Source organism: Hemitrygon akajei, unplaced genomic scaffold, assembly GCF_048418815.1.
Source record: "Hemitrygon akajei unplaced genomic scaffold, sHemAka1.3 Scf000178, whole genome shotgun sequence".
NCBI classification, from domain to species: Eukaryota; Metazoa; Chordata; class Chondrichthyes; order Myliobatiformes; family Dasyatidae; genus Hemitrygon; species Hemitrygon akajei.
Window position 1 is genome coordinate 404,907 of NW_027332064.1, and position 11,788 is coordinate 416,694.

Sequence of the window (11,788 nt, forward strand, 5' to 3'; positions counted from 1 at the left end):
CACGGCAATGTGAGATGGGACGGTTTGGATGGAGATTCTCTCTGTGTCTGACCCCGGGCTTTTGTGATGGGACGGTGAGGAGGGAGATTCAATCTGTTTCTGACCGCGGGAACGTGTGATGGGACGGTTGGATGGAGATTCACTTTGTGTCTGACCCCTGGCTTTTGTGATGGGACGATGTGGAGGGAGATTCAATCTGTTTCTGACCCCGGGATCGTGTGATGGAACGGTTTGGATGGAGGTTCACTCTGAGTCTCAACCCGGGAGTGTGTGATGGGACGGTGAATAGGGAGATTCACTCTGTGTCTTAAGCCGGGCTTTTGTGATGGGACGGTGAGGAGGGAGAGTCACTCTGTGTCTGACCCCGGAAGTTTGTGATGGGACGGTGTGGATGGAGATTCACTCTGTGTCTGACCACGGGAGTGTGTGATAGGACGGTGAGGAGGGAGATTCACTCTCTGTCTGACCCCGGCAATGTGTGATGGGACGGTTTGGATGGAGGTTCACTCAGTGTCTGACCCCGGGAGTTTAAAAGATGTGACGGTGTGGATGGAGATTCACTCTGTGTATTACCCCGGGAATGTGTGATGGAACGGTTTGGATGGAGATTCACTCTGTGACTGACCCCGGGCTTTTGTGATGGGACGGTGAAGAGGGAGATTCACTCTGTGTCTGACCCCGGGATCGTGTGATGGAACGGTTTGGATGGAGTTTCACTCTGAGTCTGAACCCGGGAGTGTGTGATGGGACGGTGAATAGGGAGATTCACTCTGTGTCTGACGCCGGGCTTTTGTGATGGGACGGTGAGGAGGGAGATTCACACTGTGTCTGACCCCGGAACTTTGTGATGGGACGGTGTGGATGGAGATTCACTCTGTGTCTGACCCCGGGAGTGTGTGATAGGACGGTCAGGAGGGAGATTCACTCTGTGGCTGACCCCGGGAACGTGTGATGGGACGGTTTGGATGCAGATTCACTCTGTGTCTGACCCCGGGAGTGTGTGATGGGACCGTGAGGAGTGAGATTTACTCTTTGTCTGACCCCGTGAGTTTGTCATGGAAAGGTGTGGATGCAGATTCTCTCTATGTCTGACCCCTTGAATTTGTGATGGAACGGTGTGGAAGGAGATTCACTCTGTGTCTGACCCCGGGAGTGTGTGATAGGACGGTGAGGAGGTAGATTCACTCTTTGTCTGACCCCGGGAGTTTGTCATGGAAAGATGTGGATGCAGATTCTCTCTATGTCTGACCCCTGGAATTTTGTGATGGGACGGTGAGGAGGGAGATTCAATCTCTGTCTGACCCCGGGAACGTGTGAAGGGACGGTTGGATTGAGATTTACTCTGTATCTGACACCGAGAGTGTATGTTGGGACTGTTAGGATGGAGATTCACTCTGCGTCTGACCCCGGGACCCTGTGATGGGACGGTTTGGATGGAGATTCACTCTGTGTCAGACCCCGGGAGTGTGTGAAGGGACGGTGAGGAGGGAGTTTCACTCTGTTTCACACCTCGGGAGTTTGTGATGGATAGGTGTGAATGCAGATTCACTCTAAGTCTGACCCCGGGAATATGTGATGGGACGGTGAAGAGGGAGATTCACTCTGTGTCTGAGCCCGGGCTTTTGTGATGGGACGGAGAGGAGGGAGATTTACTCTATGTCTGACCCCTGGAATTTGTGATGGGATGGTGTGGAAGGAGATTCACTCTGTTTCTGACCCCGGCAATGTGTGATGGGACGGTTTAGATGGAGGTTCACTCTGTGTCTGACCCCTGCAATTTGTGATGGGATTGTGTGGAGGGAGTTTCACTTTGTGTCTGACCCCTGGAGTTTATGATGTGACGGTGTGGAGGGAGATTCAATCTGTGTCTGACCACGGCAATGTGAGATGGGACGGTTTGGATGGAGATTCTCTCTGTGTCTGACCCCGGGCTTTTGTGATGGGACGGTGAGGAGGGAGATTCAATCTGTTTCTGACCGCGGGAACGTGTGATGGGACGGTTGGATGGAGATTCACTTTGTGTCTGACCCCTGGCTTTTGTGATGGGACGATGTGGAGGGAGATTCAATCTGTGTCTGACCACGGCAATGTGAGATTGGACGGTTTGGATGGAGATTCACTCTGTGTCTGACCCCGGGCTTTTGTGATGGGACGGTGAGGAGGGAGATTCAATCTGTTTCTGAGCGCGGGAACGTGTGATGGGACGGTTTGGATGGAGGTTCACTCCGAGTCTGACCCCGGGAGTGTGTGATGGGACGGTGAAGAGGGAGATTCACTCTGTGTCTGACCCCGGGCTTTTGTGATGGGACGGTGAGGAGGGTGATTCACTCTGTGTCTGACCCCGGGAGTGTGTGATAGGACGGTGAGGGGGGAGATTCACTCTGTGTCTGACTCCGGGGACGTGTGATGGGACGGTTTGAATGCAGATTCACTCTGTGTCTGACCCCGGGAGTGTGTGATTGGACCGTGAGGAGGGAAATTTACTCTTTGTCTGACCCCGGGAGTTTGTCATGGAAAGGTGTGGATGCAGATTCTCTCTATGTCTGACCCCTGGAATTTTTGATGGGATGGTGTGGAAGGAGATTCACTCTGTGTCTGACCCCGGGCAATGTGCGATGGGACGGTGTGGATGCAGGTTCACTCAGTGTCTGACCACGGGCTTTTGTGATGGGACGGTGAGGAGGGAGATTCACTCTCTGTCTGACCCCGGCAATGTGTGATGGGACGGTTTGGATGGAGATTCACTCTGTGACTGACCCAGGGCTTTCGTGTAGGGACGGTGTGGAGGAAGATTCACTTTGTTTCTGACCCCGGGAGTTTTTGATGGAAATGTGTGGATGCAGATTCACTCTGTGTCTGACCCCGGGCAATGTGTGATTGGACGGTTTGGATGCGGGTTCACTGAGTGTCTGACGCCGGGCTTTTGTGATAGAATTGTGTGGAGGGAGATTCACTCTGTGTCTGACCACGTGAAAGTGTGATGGGACCGTTTGGATGGAGATTCACTCAGTGTCTGACCCCGGGCTTTTGTGATGGGATTGTGTGGAGGGAGATTCACTCTGTGTCTGACCCCGTGAGTTTGTGATGGACGGTGTGGATGGAGATTCACTCTATGTCTGACCCCTGGAATTTGTGATGGGATGGTGTGGAAGGAGATTCACTCTGTTTCTGACCCCGGCAATGTGTGATGGGTCGGTTTGGATGGAGGTTCACTCTGTGTCTGACCCCTGGAATTTGTGATGGGATTGTGAGGAGGGAGGTTCACTTTGTGTCTGACCCCTGGAGTTTATGATGTGACGGTGTGGAGGGAGATTCAATCTGTGTCTGACCACGGCAATGTGAGATGGGACGGTTTGGATGGAGATTCTCTCTGTGTCTGACCCCGGGCTTTTGTGATGGGACGGTGAGGAGGGAGATTCAATCTGTTTCTGACCGCGGGAACGTGTGATGGGACGTTTGGATGGAGATTCACTTTGTGTCTGACCCCTGGCTTTTGTGATGGGACGATGTGGAGGGAGATTCAATCTGTTTCTGACCCCGGGATCGTGTGATGGAACGGTTTGGATGGAGGTTCACTCTGAGTCTGAACCCGGGAGTGTGTGATGGGACGGTGAATAGGGAGATTCACTCTGTGTCTTAAGCCGGGCTTTTGTGATGGGACGGTGAGGAGGGAGAGTCACTCTGTGTCTGACCCCGGAAGTTTGTGATGGGACGGTGTGGATGGAGATTCACTCTGTGTCTGACCCCGGGAGTGTGTGATAGGACGGTGAGGAGGGAGATTCACTCTCTGTCTGACCCCGGCAATGTGTGATGGGACGGTTTGGATGGAGGTTCACTCAGTGTCTGACCCCGGGAGTTTAAAAGATGTGACGGTGTGGATGGAGATTCACTCTGTGTATTACCCCGGGAATGTGTGATGGAACGGTTTGGATGGAGATTCACTCTGTGACTGACCCCGGGCTTTTGTGATGGGACGGTGAAGAGGGAGATTCACTCTGTGTCTGACCCCGGGATCGTGTGATGGAACGGTTTGGATGGAGGTTCACTCTGAGTCTGAACCCGGGAGTGTGTGATGGGACGGTGAATAGGGAGATTCACTCTGTGTCTGACGCCGGGCTTTTGTGATGGGACGGTGAGGAGGGAGATTCACACTGTGTCTGACCCCGGAACTTTGTGATGGGACGGTGTGGATGGAGATTCACTCTGTGTCTGACCCCGGGAGTGTGTGATAGGACGGTCAGGAGGGAGATTCACTCTGTGGCTGACCCCGGGAACGTGTGATGGGACGGTTTGGATGCAGATTCACTCTGTGTCTGACCCCGGGAGTGTGTGATGGGACCGTGAGGAGTGAGATTTACTCTTTGTCTGACCCCGTGAGTTTGTCATGGAAAGGTGTGGATGCAGATTCTCTCTATGTCTGACCCCTTGAATTTGTGATGGAACGGTGTGGAAGGAGATTCACTCTGTGTCTGACCCCGGGAGTGTGTGATAGGACGGTGAGGAGGTAGATTCACTCTTTGTCTGACCCCGGGAGTTTGTCATGGAAAGATGTGGATGCAGATTCTCTCTATGTCTGACCCCTGGAATTTTGTGATGGGACGGTGAGGAGGGAGATTCAATCTCTGTCTGACCCCGGGAACGTGTGAAGGGACGGTTGGATTGAGATTTACTCTGTATCTGACCCCGAGAGTGTATGTTGGGACTGTTAGGATGGAGATTCACTCTGCGTCTGACCCCGGGACCCTGTGATGGGACGGTTTGGATGGAGATTCACTCTGTGTCAGACCCCGGGAGTGTGTGAAGGGACGGAGAGGAGGGAGTTTCACTCTGTTTCACACCTCGGGAGTTTGTGATGGATAGGTGTGAATGCAGATTCACTCTAAGTCTGACCCCCGGAATATGTGATGGGACGGTGAAGAGGGAGATTCACTCTGTGTCTGAGCCCGGGCTTTTGTGATGGGACGGAGAGGAGGGAGATTTACTCTATGTCTGACCCCTGGAATTTGTGATGGGATGGTGTGGAAGGAGATTCACTCTGTTTCTGACCCCGGCAATGTGTGATGGGACGGTTTAGATGGAGGTTCACTCTGTGTCTGACCCCTGCAATTTGTGATGGGATTGTGTGGAGGGAGTTTCACTTTGTGTCTGACCCCTGGAGTTTATGATGTGACGGTGTGGAGGGAGATTCAATCTGTGTCTGACCACGGCAATGTGAGATGGGACGGTTTGGATGGAGATTCTCTCTGTGTCTGACCCCGGGCTTTTGTGATGGGACGGTGAGGAGGGAGATTCAATCTGTTTCTGACCGCGGGAACGTGTGATGGGACGGTTGGATGGAGATTCACTTTGTGTCTGACCCCTGGCTTTTGTGATGGGACGATGTGGAGGGAGATTCAATCTGTGTCTGACCACGGCAATGTGAGATCGGACGGTTTGGATGGAGATTCACTCTGTGTCTGACCCCGGGCTTTTGTGATGGGACGGTGAGGAGGGAGATTCAATCTGTTTCTGAGCGCGGGAACGTGTGATGGGACGGTTTGGATAGAGGTTCACTCCGAGTCTGACCCCGGGAGTGTGTGATGGGACGGTGAAGAGGGAGATTCACTCTGTGTCTGACCCCGGGCTTTTGTGATGGGACGGTGAGGAGGGTGATTCACTCTGTGTCTGACCCCGGGAGTGTGTGATAGGACGGTGAGGGGGGAGATTCACTCTGTGTCTGACTCCGGGGACGTGTGATGGGACGGTTTGAATGCAGATTCACTCTGTGTCTGACCCCGGGAGTGTGTGATGGGACCGTGAGGAGGGAAATTTACTCTTTGTCTGACCCCGGGAGTTTGTCATGGAAAGGTGTGGATGCAGATTCTCTCTATGTCTGACCCCTGGAATTTTTGATGGGATGGTGTGGAAGGAGATTCACTCTGTGTCTGACCCCGGGCAATGTGCGATGGGACGGTGTGGATGCAGGTTCACTCAGTGTCTGACCACGGGCTTTTGTGATGGGACGGTGAGGAGGGAGATTCACTCTCTGTCTGACCCCGGCAATGTGTGATGGGACGGTTTGGATGGAGATTCACTCTGTGACTGACCCAGGGCTTTCGTGTAGGGACGGTGTGGAGGAAGATTCACTTTGTTTCTGACCCCGGGAGTTTTTGATGGAAATGTGTGGATGCAGATTCACTCTGTGTCTGACCCCGGGCAATGTGTGATTGGACGGTTTGGATGCGGGTTCACTGAGTGTCTGACGCCGGGCTTTTGTGATAGAATTGTGTGGAGGGAGATTCACTCTGTGTCTGACCACGTGAAAGTGTGATGGGACCGTTTGGATGGAGATTCACTCAGTGTCTGACCCCGGGCTTTTGTGATGGGATTGTGTGGAGGGAGATTCACTCTGTGTCTGACCCCGTGAGTTTGTGATGGACGGTGTGGATGGAGATTCACTCTATGTCTTACCCCTGGAATTTGTGATGGGCCGGTGTGTATGGAGATTCACTTTGTGTCTGACCCAGGGTTTTTGTGATGGGCCGGTGTTAATGGAGATTCACTTTGTGTCTGACCCCGCCAGTGTGTGATGGGACGGTGATGAGGGAGATTCACTCTGTGTCTGACCCAGGGAATGTGTGATGGGACGGTTTGGATGCAGATTCACTCTGTGTCTGACCCCGGGCTTTTGTGATGGGACGGTGAGGAGGGAGATTCAATATATGTCTGACCCCGGGCTTTTGTGTTGGGACGGTGTGGAGGGAGATTCACTCTGTGTCTGACCCCGGGCTTTTGTGATGGGACGGTGAGTAGGGAGATTCACTCTGTGTCTGACCCCGGGAGTGTGTGATGGGTCGGTTAGGAGGGAGATACACTCTGTGTCTGACCCCGGGCTTTTGTGATGGGACGGTGTGGATGGAGATTCAATCTGTGTCTGACCACGGCAATGTGAGATTGGACGGTTTGGATGGAGGTTCACTCCGAGTCTGACCCCGGGAGTGTGTGATGGGACGGTGAAGAGGGAGATTCACTCTGTGTCTGACCCCGGGCTTTTGTGATGGGACGGTGAGGAGGGTGATTCACTCTGTGTCTGACCCCGGGAGTGTGTGATAGGACCGTTTGGATGGAGATTCACTCAGTGTCTGACCCCGGGCTTTTGTGATGGGATTGTGTGGAGGGAGATTCACTCTGTGCCTGACCACGGGAACGTGTGATGGGACGGTTTGGATGCAGATTCACTCTGTGTCTGACCCCGGGAACGTGTGATGGAACGGTTTGGATGGAGGTTCACTCTGAGTCTGAACCCGGGAGTGTGTGATTGGACGGTGAATAGGGAGATTCACTTTGTGTCTGACCCCGGAAATGTGTGATGTGACGGTGTGGATGGAGATACACTCCGTGTCTGACGCCGGGCTTTTGTGATGGGATGTGAGGGGGGAGATTCACTCTGTGTCTGACTCCGGGGACGTGTGATGGGACGGTTTGAATGCAGATTCACTCTGTGTCTGACCCCGGGAGTTTGTCATGGAAAGGTGTGGATGCAGATTCTCTCTATGTCTACCCCTGGAATTTTTGATGGGATGGTGTGGAAGGAGATTCACTCTGTGTCTGACCCCGGGCAATGTGCGATGGGACGGTGTGGATGCAGGTTCACTCAGTGTCTGACCACGGGCTTTTGTGATGGGACGGTGAGGAGGGAGATTCACTCTCTGTCTGACCCCGGCAATGTGTGATGGGACGGTTTGGATGGAGATTCACTCTGTGACTGACCCAGGGCTTTCGTGTAGGGACGGTGTGGAGGAAGATTCACTTTGTTTCTGACCCCGGGAGTTTTTGATGGAAATGTGTGGATGCAGATTCACTCTGTGTCTGACCCCGGGCAATGTGTGATTGGACGGTTTGGATGCGGGTTCACTGAGTGTCTGACCCCGGGCTTTTGTTATAGAATTGTGTGGAGGGAGATTCACTCTGTGTCTGACCACGTGAAAGTGTGATGGAACCGTTTGGATGGAGATTCACTCAGTGTCTGACCCCGGGCTTTTGTGATGGGATTGTGTGGAGGGAGATTCACTCTGTGTCTGACCCCGTGAGTTTGTGATGGGACGGTGTGGATGCAGATTCACTCTGTGTCTGACCCCGGGAGTGTGTGATTGGACGGTGAATAGGGAGATTCACTTTGTGTCTGACCCCGGAAATGTGTGATGTGACGGTGTGGATGGAGATTCACTCCGTGTCTGACGCCGGGCTTTTGTGATGGGATGTGAGGGGGGAGATTCACTCTGTGTCTGACTCCGGGGACGTGTGATGGGACGGTTTGAATGCAGATTCACTCTGTGTCTGACCCCGGGAGTTTGTCATGGAAAGGTGTGGATGCAGATTCTCTCTATGTCTGACCCCTGGAATTTTTGATGGGATGGTGTGGAAGGAGATTCACTCTGTGTCTGACCCCGGGCAATGTGCGATGGGACGGTGTGGATGCAGGTTCACTCAGTGTCTGACCACGGGCTTTTGTGATGGGACGGTGAGGAGGGAGATTCACTCTGTGTCCGACCCCGGAAGTTTGTGATGGGACGGTGTGGATGGAGATTCACTCTCTGTCTGACCCCGGGAGTATGTGATAGGACGGTGAGGAGGGAGATTCACTCTGTGCCTGACCCCGGGAACGTGTGATGGGACGGTTTGGATGCAGATTCACTCTGTGTCTGACCCCGGGAACGTGTGATGGAACGGTTTGGATGGAGGTTCACTCTGAGTCTGAACCCGGGAGTGTGTGATTGGACGGTGAATAGGGAGATTCACTTTGTGTCTGACCCCGGAAATGTGTGATGTGACGGTGTGGATGGAGATTCACTCCGTGTCTGACGCCGGGCTTTTGTGATGGGACGGTGAGGAGGGAGATTCACTCTGTGTCTGACCCCGGGAACGTGTCATGGGACGGTTTGGATGCAGATTCACTCTGTGTATGACCCCGGGAGTGTGTGATAGGACGGTGAGGAGGAAGAGTCACTCTGTGTCTGACCCCGGGAACGTGTGATGGGACGGTTTGGATGCCGATTCACTCTGTGTCTGACCCCGTGAGTTTGTGATGGGACCGTGAGGAGTGAGATTTACTCTTTGTCTGACCCCGGGAGTTTGTCATGGAAAGGTGTGGATGCAGATTCTCTCTATGTCTGACCCCTGGAATTTTTGATGGGATGGTGTGGAAGGAGATTCACTCTGTGTCTGACACCGGGCAATGTGTGATGGGACGGTTTGGATGCAGGTTCACTCAGTGTCTGACCCGGGGAGTTTAAGATGTGACGGTGTGGTTGGAGATTCACTCTGTGTATTACTCCGGGAATGTGTGATGGGACGGTTTGGATGGAGATTCACTCTGTGACTGACTCCGGGCTTTTGTGATGGGACGGTGAAGAGGGAGATTCACTCTGTGTCTGACGCAGGGCTTTTGTGATGGGACGGTGAGGAGGGAGATTCACTCTGTGTCTGACCCCGGGAACGTGTGATGGGACGGTGAGGAGGGAGATTCACTCTGTGTCTGACCCCGGGAACGTGTGATGGGACGGTTTGGATGCAGATTCACTCTGTGTCTGACCCCGGGAGTGTGTGATGGGACCGTTAGGAGTGAGATTTACTCTTTGTCTGACCCCGGGAGTTTGTCATGGAAAGGTGTGGATGCAGATTCTCTCTATGTCTGACCCCTGGTATTTTTAGATGGGATGGTGTGGAAGGAGATTCACTCTGTGTCTGACCCCGGGCTTTTGTGACGGGACGGTGTGGAGGGAGATTCACTCTGTGTCTGACCCCTGGCTTTTGTGATGGGACGGTGAGGAGGGAGATTCAATCTCTGTCTGACCCCTGGCTTTTGTGATGGGACGGTGAGGATGGAGATTCAATCTCTGTCTGACACCGGGAACGTGTGATGGGACGGTTGGATTGAGATCTACTCTGTATCTGACCCCGAGAGTGTATGTTGGGACTGATAGGATGGAGATTCATTCTGCGTCTTACCCCGGGACCCTGTGATGGGACGGTTTGGATGGAGATTCACTCTGTGTATTACCCCGGAAATGTGTGATGGGACGGTTTGGATGGAGATTCACTCTGTGTCTGACCCCGGGCTTTTGTGATGGGACGGTGAGGAAGGAGATTCACTCTCTGTCTGACGCCGGCAATGTGTGATGGGACGGTTTGGATGGAGGTTCACTCAGTGTCTGACCCCGGGAGTTTAAGATGTGACGGTGTTGATGGAGATTCACTCAGTGTATTACCCCGGGAATGTGTGATGGGACGGTTTGGATGGAGATTCACTCTGTGACTGAACCCGGGAGTGTGTGACGGGACGGTGAAGAGGGAGATTCACTCTGTGTCTGACCCCGGGCTTTTGTGATGGGACGGTGAGGAGGGAGATTCACTCTGTGTCCGACCCCGGAAGTTTGTGATGGGACGGTGTGGATGGAGATTCACTCTCTGTCTGACCCCGGGAGTATGTGATAGGACGGTGAGGAGGGAGATTCACTCTGTGCCTGACCACGGGAACGTGTGATGGGACGGTTTGGATGCAGATTCACTCTGTGTCTGACCCCGGGAACGTGTGATGGAACGGTTTGGATGGAGGTTCACTCTGAGTCTGAACCCGGGAGTGTGTGATTGGACGGTGAATAGGGAGATTCACTTTGTGTCTGACCCCGGAAATGTGTGATGTGACGGTGTGGATGGAGATTCACTCCGTGTCTGACGCCGGGCTTTTGTGATGGGATGTGAGGGGGGAGATTCACTCTGTGTCTGACTCCGGGGACGTGTGATGGGACGGTTTGAATGCAGATTCACTCTGTGTCTGACCCCGGGAGTTTGTCATGGAAAGGTGTGGATGCAGATTCTCTCTATGTCTACCCCTGAAATTTTTGATGGGATGGTGTGGAAGGAGATTCACTCTGTGTCTGACCCCGGGCAATGTGCGATGGGACGGTGTGGATGCAGGTTCACTCAGTGTCTGACCACGGGCTTTTGTGATGGGACGGTGAGGAGGGAGATTCACTCTCTGTCTGACCCCGGCAATGTGTGATGGGACGGTTTGGATGGAGATTCACTCTGTGACTGACCCAGGGCTTTCGTGTAGGGACGGTGTGGAGGAAGATTCACTTTGTTTCTGACCCCGGGAGTTTTTGATGGAAATGTGTGGATGCAGATTCACTCTGTGTCTGACCCCGGGCAATGTGTGATTGGACGGTTTGGATGCGGGTTCACTGAGTGTCTGACCCCGGGCTTTTGTGATAGAATTGTGTGGAGGGAGATTCACTCTGTGTCTGACCACGTGAAAGTGTGATGGGACCGTTTGGATGGAGATTCACTCAGTGTCTGACCCCGGGCTTTTGTGATGGGATTGTGTGGAGGGAGATTCACTCTGTGTCTGACCCCGTGAGTTTGTGATGGACGGTGTGGATGGAGATTCACTCTATGTCTTACCCCTGGAATTTGTGATGGGCCGGTGTGTATGGAGATTCACTTTGTGTCTGACCCAGGGTTTTTGTGATGGGCCGGTGTTAATGGAGATTCACTTTGTGTCTGACCCCGCCAGTGTGTGATGGGACGGTGATGAGGGAGATTCACTCTGTGTCTGACCCAGGGAATGTGTGATGGGACGGTTTGGATGCAGATTCACTCTGTGTCTGACCCCGGGCTTTTGTGATGGGACGGTGAGGAGGGAGATTCAATATATGTCTGACCCCGGGCTTTTGTGTTGGGACGGTGTGGAGGGAGATTCACTCTGTGTCTGACCCCGGGCTTTTGTGATGGGACGGTGAGTAGGGAG